Genomic DNA, 12,478 nt, shown 5'->3' on the forward strand with positions numbered 1-12,478 from the left:
TTGTGTAATGCTCTAATAATATTAATAGCTATAGACCGATGCTAAAGGAATAAAATTACCAGGCACTCATACACCAGCACTGTCATGGGTGATGCTTGATTAGAGTAGCCATTTTATGTTGTTGAGAATACATGGTTTAGATCATTAAAAATGTTTGAGTTTATAAACTTTTTATTTGAGTATAAATAAATTTTATTTATGTTTAATATTTACCAATGCAAAATGAAATATAGTTATACTTAACAAATATAAATATATTTATAATTTTTAAATATAAAATATTATATAAAACAAAATATTATGTCAAATAAATATAAAATGCTATTTATATATTTATAATAAATATAAATACACAAATATATTTATATTTGTTACAGATTCAAAAATTTATAACAAATTTAAATATTTGTTATAAATCGTTGAATTTATAACAAATATTTATGGCGCTGTAATTATAACGCCAAGCTTTTTGTTTCGTATGCCAATCACCCGCATTAACAATATAATTTTATACTGCAGAATGAAAGATTGTATACTCATACGTCTAGCAGAGTCACCTGTCATTGGAATGATTGCCACAGCTGCACCTCTCATTGACAACGTACTGTCACCGGTGGAGCAAAATAGAGCACATAGCAGCCATCACGATATCTCTGAGAGGTATAAAACAGAACGTAGCAGTTTAATCGGTAGATTTCAGATCAAATTTCTATAGTAGAATTATATAGAAAGTTTCACTAGCACCAGACTTGACAAAATAACTGCAAGTATCTACAAACTAGAAGTGTACTGATTTAGGTAATCAATGAGTTTTGACGATGAGAAAAAATCTGTCATAATGTACATAACATAGAATTAATGGTTATTTGCACATAATCTTTAGGTAAAACCAATGAAGAGAAAGAAATAATTTGCATCAGCAATAAATTGCAGATGCAAATTGTCAATTTACTAACACAACAAAATAGATGTAGTCATGGTCAATATAAAACATTTGATGTGGCTCAACTGCATACCATGGCTTCGACTCAATCAATTTCAAATGTATCAATTTTGTTTTATTAATCTCTATGGTACAACCACTTTTGGTTGGAGGCATTATTTCCTGGAACATTTAAGCAGTAATATCTATATGTACATGTACTTGACTAGTTTTCTATATGCCTGTACTTGGACTTGATACAGCAACTTTTAAAAGCATCGAGTAGCTGCAAGCTTGAATTTGCGCCCACACGGGTGAAACGACTCCAAATTACAAAGAATACCATATTTATGTCAAAATGATTAACCAATGATAATGCAGGGCGCATGTGGGAAAATCAGATGGCCTAGAAAGTTTAATAGACAGTTTTCTGGCAGAAAGAAGCTTCCAAAGACCACGTATTCATATTGAGAGGGTAGTGAGTGTCATCTTTTAGAATTTCACATATGCGTTCTTATACCTCACTTTTTGTTCAAAACAGCAGTTAATCAATTTAATGGAAATGCTTAATGTTTGCAGATCATTACTTACTGGGGCTACAACCACACCTGTGCCAGAAAATCAGGTCTACCTGGATCATATCAACTACAAGGCCACCCAGTTCATGGTCCCAGTTCATGAGGCCTACAAGAACGAACAATGATGTGAAAGGTTGGTACTGACAGTTTAATCACAGAGCATTCAGAAATGGTGCCCCAAATTTTTAGAGAATAATCGCCGAACTGTATAAAAAATAGAATATGACAGCGATTAATGTAAAGCTTATTTCTCCTAAAAAATTAAAAAAAGAGTGAGAAAATCGTCTGCAATGGTTCAGGGAAAGCATATGAAACTGTGGAGAGATTACGATGAAAGTGACTTAAGGACCTCGAGCCGAAAGTGTGTAGTCAGCTTGTTGGTAACAACTACATGTATTTTGTTTGATTTTTGTTTAAAAACTGTCTCCATAAAAACTGCAAGACTCTCATTAGGCTGGAAATGTGCCAAGGTTGTACCAGTATATAAAAAGGGTTCTAAGCATGATCTAGTTAACTATAGACCTGTGTCCTAGAGTAGCATTTGTTATAAGCTGTTGGAGCACATTGTTCATTCTGTTTATTCTTACATAAGCACACATCTTGGTAAATATAGCCTAATCACAGATATTCAACATAATTTTTGTGTTTTTATTTTTTATTAACTACTTTGTGGACACCATTAATTTTCATTTTTGTAGACATTTTACTGATGATGGTCTAGTTACACAAGACAAAGCCACCATGCTGCAACAAGATTTATGCTCTCTTGAATCTTGAGCCAAAATTTGGCACATGAAATTTAATCCACAAAAGTATTACCATCACTCTGGCAAGTCCTCTTTGCCGATGGATACAAATAATCTTTTCATCTTATGTGATCACCATCTTCAAAGTGTGACTTCTAATCCTTATTTTGTGGTAGAGTTGCAGAATGATCTGAAATTTAATCAAAATATTTTTAAAATTGAATCCAAGGAAGAGCAATTAATCGGCATGCTTGAAAAGCAATAGAAAGAAAGATAGCTGCTACTTCACTAGTTAGACCTGGGCCTGAGTATGGCTGCATGGTTTGGGACCCTTACCTTACAAAGGATATTAGTTTACTAAAGTGAACTCGAAACGCTGCACTGAGATTTTGTATAGACAAAAAGGCAGAGCTAGTTTTCTTCAACTATGAGAAATTAATTATTTTGAAACCTTGAAAGACAGATGAGTTAAACTTTGTCATAATGTTTTTAGTAAAATTCTGGGTGGTGATATTGACTTATTGATCAGAACAAAATATCAATATACCAATACTGACATTGGTCCCATTCGCTACCTGGGACTTGTAATTTAGATGTTGCGTACAATGCTACATACATGTAGGCCTACATTGTAAAATGGTAGCGTACAGCCTGCTACATGGTGTTGGCTTTTCATACTTTGCAGTTTTAGACTAATTGTCCTGCTCAAAAGAAAAAATTTTTAATGTAATGTTACCTATTTTTATTATGAATAGTCACCCCAAGCACAACAAAGTTTTAATTCATGACTCAACCTTTTGATCAATCAACCTTGCCTGCAACACAAAATAATAAAATTACTAAATAATATATATATATACCAAAGCTATGTATCTTTGATATACTATTAATACTACTATGTATATATTAGCAATGCATAAGACAGTAAAAACATTAAAAGTGACCAGAAGAATGAAATAATTTAGCTATAAAACAACAATGTATTTTTTTGTTATTTATTCGCAGATAATTATATTGTTTAGGTTCATTCATTTACCTACACTCGTTTTACTATTAAGTTACTATAGGCAAACACACCAAAGTAAAAATATCGATTTATTAATACTAGTTCACCGTGAGTTGCAGACTATTAATAATTATAAACTATCAATAAATAATAATTTTTAGTAGGCCTACCACAAATGGTACTCTCACCCTAAGGTAGTGATAATCTTATCAGACTCGAAGCATCTACCAAAGCTTTGAGATTTTAAGCACACATGTTAGCGTTTTGGTGGTTCCGAGTGTGGTATGTTTATCAAATATTCAGTAAGCAACAGATCACTTTTATTCAAATCCAAAACGCAACTGAATAGTTCATGTACATAGTCTAACACAAATTCATTGCATCAAGTATGACGTAATGTAAGCATTGCAATAAGCTGTTCACAAAAAAGAAACAAACAGCCAATCTCAAATCAATGTCATAGTTTACATATATCAAATACATTCTACACCGAAGAGCCACCAGTAGTAATAGTAGCAGTGGTAGGGATCGGAGATAATAAATTGTTTTTATAATTCCACGATTTTCGTTTTGATTGATAGATGACTTTTGTCGGTAGTATATTTAGTAATCAATGTTAAATGAAATGTTAAATGAACTTTTGCATTATTTTTTACCATTTTTTCCCGTTTTCTCCTCCACGATCAATAGTAGGCGCCAGCTCCATAACTGTAGACGTATTCTCCAGGAAGTGTAGACGTAACTTACCAGCCATGCAGACGAAACCTCTCGGTGCCGAACTTTCTTATAGGCGAAACATTTTGTAGCCAAATCCTCTTTTAGGCGTAATCTCTGGAACCCATATTATTTGCTAGTTGAACTAACATGTTGGTATTGACTACTTTTGAAGGATATTAATTATCTAGTCGCCAATACCATTTGGTCAGTGTCTTGTACTGAAATAGAAAGGCTGTCTTATCGACCAACCTTGTGTATTGAAGCCTCGCAAGCAAATATTTTCTGTTTCTGGTAAGTAAAGTATGGGCGGAATATTAACAATGCGTTAATTAATGCAACTTTTGGATTATTTTGGTTGTACCATGCTCAATTATAATCCAAATGTGAGCTCAATAGTTTTAAATATTTCTATCCTTTCCTTTAGAAATATGTTGTAAGTGATGACGTCTAGTGTGAACATGTTCAGTAATTTAATGAGTTTTTCACTTGATGAGGTATTGAGTTAACACCAAACCATTTGTATTTTGCAACTTCTACTTGTGGGTGAACATGTAATATAAAATACTAAAATGATCGTAACAGTAATTTTTAGAGATTTCGCTAAACATTTTACATTGTTTTCTCTGAATAGAAGCACTATAAAAAAGTTAACATATAATTAAGTTTTAAGTAGAACCTTCGAGGCAACCTTTAGAATAAGTCATAGGCCTACATATTGTGGCTTTTCAAGTAGTTCCTTTATACACTTGTTAAAACTTGAACTTTTAAACTATGCTTTTAAGTGCATGACAATAACAAACAAATTGTCTCTAAATAGACTAGTATGTGACAAATTCTGTTATTATCCGTTTAAACTTTTGTATGATTGTAAAACGTCTTCTTATACCTTTTTCATCTATTCTTGAATAGGACATTCAACCATTCTGGAACATTCTCTAGATTGGTTTAAACGGTGTTTGGTAGTTTAAGACTTATTACTGCCTTCTGGCCTATTGGTAATGCTTTATACAAGAATATACAGTATAAATTTTCTGCTAAGAAATCTTAGCCAATGAGTATTATTCTTACGGGAAACAGTTCCAACATTGACAAGTCTGAACCTAGACAAGTCCCAATCTCGACAGAGGTTGGTCCGAATCTAGACAAAGGTTAGTCTGAATATCGACAATTTATGCTGCACTGTACACCATCAATATCACGATGATAGAAAAAACTTTACTCCCACAAACTAGAAATAGCCTCCAGTGGTTATCTGATGAAGTATATAGGCCTAAGCTAAACGAGTTTTAAATTGATAGCATGCCTTTGCATAATCATCATCATAATGGTGATACCAAAATTGTAAATAAACTGCTCAAGAGAGGAAATAGAGAAAATAAATGAACACAAAGTAATAATAAGACTATAGACTGTAAGGCTATAAACATTCATAAATAATATAATAATGCAAAAATATAATAATTATAATATTAATAAAAGATTGGACCAACCGTTGTCGATATACAAACTCGTCGAGCTTCAAACCCGTTGAGGTTCGGACTATAATCTATTCGTATCAATATACTGGTGGAATAGTTATTATTTTGAAACGAAATACTACGAAACGATCTTTAATACTTTACTACATATAACTACAATAACAAATGGAAAATTGATGTCTTTTCAATTTTTTGTATTCGCAATTAAATCTATTGTTTCCGATTTCTCACCTAGCGTGATTTGAACTAAATTAAGCACCATGATTTGTGTCTTCTCAGGCGTTTATAGAACTCATAGATTCTGTAAGATTATAACCTTAGAACAGGATATTTTGAGGAAAGGTAATTGAATACGACTAAATAAGCTCAGGAGAGTAATCGTGGTCTGTGTTTGTGCAGTTGGCTATAATAGACTACAGAGAGCAACTGCTGTTTGATTACTCAGAGGCCTGCCATAGCAGCAGCTGCATTCTCAATCTTATTTCTTTAGCTACCATTAATACGCATTCCCATTATAATTATTAATAAAACATATTAGGTTTATGGCTGACATCAGCGAGTGGCTAATTCCCTTCATCCAAGCTGTAACTGTGAATTGCGTCATTTATAATAGATGCATTAGTCATGAGTTCTTACCTTACACACGTAGAATAGATGTATAACAAGTTGTCTCAAACCCTAAGGATTTACGTTACAACCAATAGAGAGGAAAAAGTGGGATTTGTACACACATTCATGTCAGTCTGGCCGGCATTAATAGAACTGCAACCTTATATTTCTGTCTGAAAATAATCAGACATACAGATCATATACAGTATATGTATTTATTTCATGAGATGACTTTTTTGATAGTCACGCGTTTTTCAATCTCCCGATCCAGTGTGGTGGTTTCTAAAGGAGTTCATGCTATGTGGCTTGTTGTTGCTCCTCACCTTTGTTATGAGATGATATCTCATCTCCTTGGTGCCTCTTATTGTCTCGTTCTGGGCCATTTATGGTAATCCTGTGACTCTTTAATGTTATTCTTGTCAAACAAAAGAAAGTCTCATCAGCATGCAATACTGTAAATGCGCGGACATATTTGCCTTTTCTCCGCTCAGTATTTGTAATATCATCAGCTAGTGTAACAATAGCACCTGGTCCTTCAAAGCTGGTTTAATTGCTAGTGTTTTCTGTGTACAGCAACACAACTACCCTAGGACACTTGTGTATTCGCCTCATCTAACTTTCACCTTTTCATCCTCTCGCGAAAACTTCATGAGCGAAACTAAACTACCATAACGAACGAGCGAAAACGCGAAATTAGATAGCTTTGTTCATTGATAGTCCAAGAAACAAATGACAGCAAGCGATCAAATTGCATCGTCGATATCGCCCACACAATTCTACCTGCGGTTCACAATTACAAACTGGTCCCAAATTGAAATTTTTTTTCTTACCAGTGAACTGGACCTGAGGAATCTAATTATGTTCGTTCCACTGCATTTATTTTCACATCACTATATTTTCGCACTTATCAGAGCTGCGAAATTAAGTTGCAGCGAAATTTTACTCTCTATGCTACTCACGAAACTAAATACTAGCGAAATATAAGTGTCCTAGGGTATGATAGTTCCTAATCTAAACAAATCCCATATTCCAACTATCTCTATAAACTAACTTCTGCTCAGTTTTTGTGCAGCTCGATTCGCTTGTAGCGATAACATCATGCAATGATTGTTGTGTTGCTCTGAAAGTATTTTACTAGAAACGAGCGTCCATCAGAACATACGACTGTCCAAAAAGCAAACAGCGGATGAAGTATCACATCCGCTGTTTGCTTTTTTATTGTTGCATGCCTTAATTGTACACATGAGACATACACTCATTTTATTATTGCCATCAGTGACTAACAACTAATCTCTTTTCAGGTCATCAGCACATTGTCTAGTACTAGATTCATTTTATTATTTCACCTGTACTGTATATATGTACACTGTGTATGCATACTGTATACATATACACTACTGTGTATGTATACTGTCTATGTATACTTTATACTGTGAATGTATTCTGTGTGTATGTATACTGCATACTGTGTATGCATACTGTATACATATACACTACTGTGTATGTATTCTGTGTATGTATACTGCATACTGTGTATGCATACAGTATGCATGTATGTAAACTGCATACTGTGTATGTATACTGCATACTGTGTATGTATACTGTGTATGTATACTGCATACTGTGTATGTATACTGCATACTGTGTATGTATACTGCATACTGTGTATGTATACTGCATACTGTGTATGTATATTGCATACTGTGTATGTATATTGCATACTGTGTATGTATATTGCATACTGTGTATGTATACTGCATACTGTGTATGTATACTGCATACTGTGTATGTAAACTGCATACTGTGTATGTATATTGCATACTGTGTATGTATATTGCATACTGTGTATGTATATTGCATATGTATACTGCATACTGAGTATGTATACTGTGTATTTATAAGTCTGTTATGAACTGTTTCTACGTGTGATGATTACGACTGTTTAATTCAAACAAAATTTTTCTTGATTTTCAAGATCAAAATCTATGTAAATTTCATCGTAAATCTAATTTTTCGTGAACAGAAATAGGAGGTGCAACAGGAAAGGGGGGAATATAATTCATATACACTAATGAATCAGGTACCTAATTGCTCTCCAAGCTAGACCAGAAATAATACCCACATAATCAGCTATATGGTTGCTCTTCGCCCTTCTCATTCATTTACTACAAATGAATAGGGCCTCTCTTTTAGCCCTATGCATGCATAATTTTCAAGGTCTTGCTGTCATGAATAATGTAGTAGTGAAATTTATGTATTCTTTTGTTTTCACATACCTAGCCTTAGAACCTTGGCATAGTCTTCTATTGAAACTATGGTTCTTTTTTATGCCCTACTTACTGTACTGTACCTAATTTCAATAGTTGGCTTCATTGTGGTTGCTCGGTACAAAGAGGAGGGGGTGGTGTAAGCCCCCCCCAACAGGGTTCTCTCATGTAGGGCCTCAGCCGGGCTTCTCATATGAAGTTTTAAAATTTTTTATTGGAAAGTATCAATATTTTTCTATTTTTTGAGATTTGTTTTGTTTTAGGTGATGTGACTGCAGGGACGTTTTTAGATTAAAATAGGCAAACCTTGACTGCAGTTAAAACGCTAAGAAAAAGACATCATTTTCTATTGAGCGTTTTAACCAGGATCAATTTTGCCGATTTTATTTTAAGTTCATCCGGAGATTTCCACGCTTTCGATGGGCCATGGCCAAGCGGATGTTTGGTAAAACTTGACATTTTGCAAACCTTTATAAAAGTTGTTAATAAGAATATTTTGTCGCTGATGATAATAATGACGCCTAAGAACTACTAGAAGTTGATGTTTGTCTCTATTGCTTGGAATAAAGTGATATTCTACAGTCATAAAAACTGTCTCCATAACCGTTGGGCAAATAACTGTTCGAGTAAATGATGTTGAGGTCGAGTTATCTGAAGCAATTTATCATTGCGTGGGAATGGACCAAACAAATCCGTTCGATTTAACCTCGTGTTCGAGATGAAATGTTACATTTTATCCGAGGGCGAGTTATCCGAGTTTGACTGTACTTAGCTGCGGAAAATTCCTAAATAGTTGGGGCGGCTCAGCCAGCCAGCCGCCCCAGAGAATAGGGCCTGCAAAGAGCATTGCATGCGGTAGTCTTTGTGTATATATGCAATGCATGCACAGTGCCTAAAATTGGTTTTCAAGTCAAGAGTCAATCCATTCTTTGGCAAAAGCTGACTTGATTCTTTTAAAAAGATTTGTTATGTTGAAAAGCGCCTCATTCGAATCCTTTGTACCTGTTCATGTTCCTAACTCAGAGTCAGTTATCGAGATGGTGCCAAACAATGGAGTTTATAGCCCCTGCTTTTTGTGATGAGAGATTCCTTCCTTTGTTTGTTTGTACTTGGATGCAGTTAACTTGTCACCATTGTACTTCACACAGAATTGTTAATTGCCAGCTTGCCTACTATCCATTGTTATTTCAGCTTTGCCTTCCAATCTCGACAAGCCGGCGTTTGTTTGCAAGAAATCTGTGCGTTTTCATACAATGTTTTGAATATCGTAGGTGGCGCATATCATAAGGCGTGTAGAGGTTACAGCCGTAATAACAGCTAAGGCAAGTACTTCTAGGTTATTCATTTTACGCTGCATTGAAATGTTTTTTGCCAAATGAATATCCAAAAACACAAGTTGTCATTTCTATATGTACTGACTTTGTCTGTTCTTTCGTATGCTTTTCTAAAAATAGCTCTATCAAGATTTTAAATCTTAGTCGCGATGCTTGTACAGTGGAGTCAGTACTTATTTGTTTCTTTGTTGAACCCAAGCAATAACTGCAATATACCGTAAAACCTCTGATTGAACGCCGCCTCTATTTGAACGCAGCCTCCAATTGACCGCCACCCTGAGAGAAGGGTTAAAAAATAGACCGCCACTCTCCAATTGAACACCACCTCCATTTGACCACCACTCTGACATTATTTGATCTTTATGAACCCGTAATATCAACTGATCTGTAGAAAAGTGTCCACAAAATAATATTAATAACAAATCATTTATAATTTATATCAATAACAATTAATTCTCTCGTTATTCAATTCTAAAGCTTTTAGTTGTTTTTTCATTAAAACTTGGAAAGCGACTCCATAGAAATAATCAATAATGATCTCAGGCTAGTATTAGTTCTCTGTTTAATGTTTAATGCAGTCTTTCTACTTCTAAGAAGGCTACATATAAAAACGGCTTAAATAATACGATGATAGATTAACCTTCAAAGCAACGCTATAGAAATAATTACTGTCTCAAGCTAATAGTGGTTCCTTGTTTAACGCGGTCGTGCTTCTTCGAAGTACGTGTACATATAACAAAAACGGTTTAAGTTTACGATGGTAGATGAACTTTGAAAGCAACGCCATAGAAATAACTACTGTCTCCTACTAATAGTTTCTTGTTTAACGCGGTCCTAATACTTTGAAGGACTTGCGGACAAAATCCGGTTCGCAAGTTTTGGACGAAAGGTTACGTTTACTTAGCAAACTTTTACGCTTTGCGTTCTTGCTAAATGCAGTGCGTGAAAGCTATTCTAAAAATATTTGGATGCTAATAGCGACTAGTTCAGCAGTGCAAAAGAAGAGTTGAAGTCAGAAGGTATTCTGGAAGGTATTGGAAAACTAGAAGATGTTTGTTCCATCGAAAGCAACAATCAGAAGGCAGCTATCCGAGCAAACGATGGAAATATTTTGGTGTTATAACCTTAATTTTTGTTTCTGCATGTAACATTTCTTGATTCGTTCATGTCACTTGTTCATATATATATAAATATTTGTATCATCTATCATTATTTATCATTATTATATCATAATCTCACGACCGAACGCGAGCGAAGCGATTGTTTGGGAGCTTTATGACAAATGCATATGTGCACACAGCTCACGAAAATTATTCATCAACACCGTCGTAAACCCTTGTACCGAAATCTCATCAACAAATTTAACCATTTTTCAATGGAGTCGTTTAAGTATAGTAATGATACAAAACACATATAAACCTATTTACATATGTTACCAAGTTTTTGCAATTTGTAGACAAAATCCTGAACCTTACCCATCTGATCGGATAATACATAACTAGACAGATTAATTTGGCCTAAAATTGCTATTAAAACCTGATAAGCCTATTTTATTCAAAATTAAGACCGGCCAACAAAACGCCGATAAAGCCGTGCGACCGAGAGTAGAACCATCAAGTCGCGCGCATTTCACGAGAAAAACGTGCACATTTCACCAGTCTATGGCATTGTCCAATTGCTGAAGGTTACTAATATCTTTCCGTTTTTAATATCTTCCAAAAGTATTTAATTATAAGAATAATTATTTGATTTTATAAAATTATTATAAGATTTAATTATAAGAATAATCATTCAAATTTATTTATCCGCAGGTTTCTGTAATAAACGTAGACTGTTTGAGGCGTAAACCGATTTACAGGTATGAAATTGTGGTAAACAGTTTATCAGCCTACGTTTTTTTGTCCAATTACCGAAGCTTTCATTAAATTATTTAGAACGTTAGCCAAAATTCTTTACATCTTATGTACAAGCTAAGGCTGAACTACAATGCCCCTTCATGACGAGAACATTTTTTTATTTTGCTCCAGTTTGCAGAAAAACTTCCAGACGCGTGAATGCTGATGCTCGCTTTCTGTTGCAGATCACTATCAAAACCATTCTACATTCAACACAACCAACTTTCAAACTGTTTATATTACACAGCAGCTTGCCATTTTATTTGTAATATTGTGTTTCTCCTATTGCAAGGAAGAGATATAAACATATAATCTTTTCCTTTCATAATTGCTGTTTGTTGTACATAATAACACCCAGTACATTACAGCTACCATTGCATCTACCATTGCAGTTATCCTATTGCACTGCAGTGCCATTTGACTGCTAATATTGCATTTCTCAACCAGCAGTACCGTTTCTTTTTTCCAATATCACTTTGGTCGTTTGCTGTATAACAGGGAAATTTCTAGTTTATTAATATACAGATTTGTAGCGTGTTATTTAATTAATAGCGTCCTTGCAGCTATACTAAATCGGCTTACGATGGATCGATGCTCATAACTCCACTTCTATTGCACATAGAAAGCTAGTTGTGGCTGCAAATTGTAGAAAACATATCAAAGCGTGCAATGAGCTTTTATTCAACAATGTCAAATACAGATATAAAATAAAAATATGTCTTCAATTTTAGGAGGAAATAAAAATTGAAAACTCAAATAAATTGCAAAGAAGAACACAGGCAATAATATCATCGCAAGTCAATTAAAAGCAATAGCTATCAACTATTAGAGATATTTCTCAGTTTATCGATGCACATAAATTTATTAAGATATCTTTGACAAGTAAAAGGCAAGTTAGCAGATTTATTGCATCCAAAAGGTTTAAT

The 12,478-nt window shown here is 34.2% G+C and overlaps 1 protein-coding gene and 1 long non-coding RNA gene across 2 annotated transcripts in view; one reads left to right on the forward strand and one right to left on the reverse strand.

Annotated features, from left to right (window-relative positions):
• Positions 1 to 477: 477 nt before the first annotated feature.
• LOC137396942 (uncharacterized) lies at positions 478 to 3,968 on the reverse strand. The gene is made up of 4 exons (XR_010978670.1): positions 3,909 to 3,968; positions 2,320 to 2,436; positions 1,514 to 1,606; positions 478 to 653 (listed from the first exon to the last, which is right to left on the reverse strand). It is a non-coding gene; the product is annotated as an uncharacterized lncRNA (long non-coding RNA).
• A 158-nt stretch (positions 3,969 to 4,126) lies between these two features.
• Positions 4,127 to 12,478, forward strand: part of LOC137397620 (xylosyl- and glucuronyltransferase LARGE2s-like) — a 74,407-nt gene continuing 66,055 nt past the window's right edge. The window contains exon 1 of the mRNA XM_068083913.1: positions 4,127 to 4,260. The gene's annotated coding sequence lies outside the window, so the exon portion shown is untranslated. The remainder of the gene's footprint in view (positions 4,261 to 12,478) is intronic.

Source organism: Watersipora subatra, chromosome 5 (genome assembly GCF_963576615.1).
Source record: "Watersipora subatra chromosome 5, tzWatSuba1.1, whole genome shotgun sequence".
NCBI lineage: Eukaryota > Metazoa > Bryozoa > Gymnolaemata > Cheilostomatida > Watersiporidae > Watersipora > Watersipora subatra.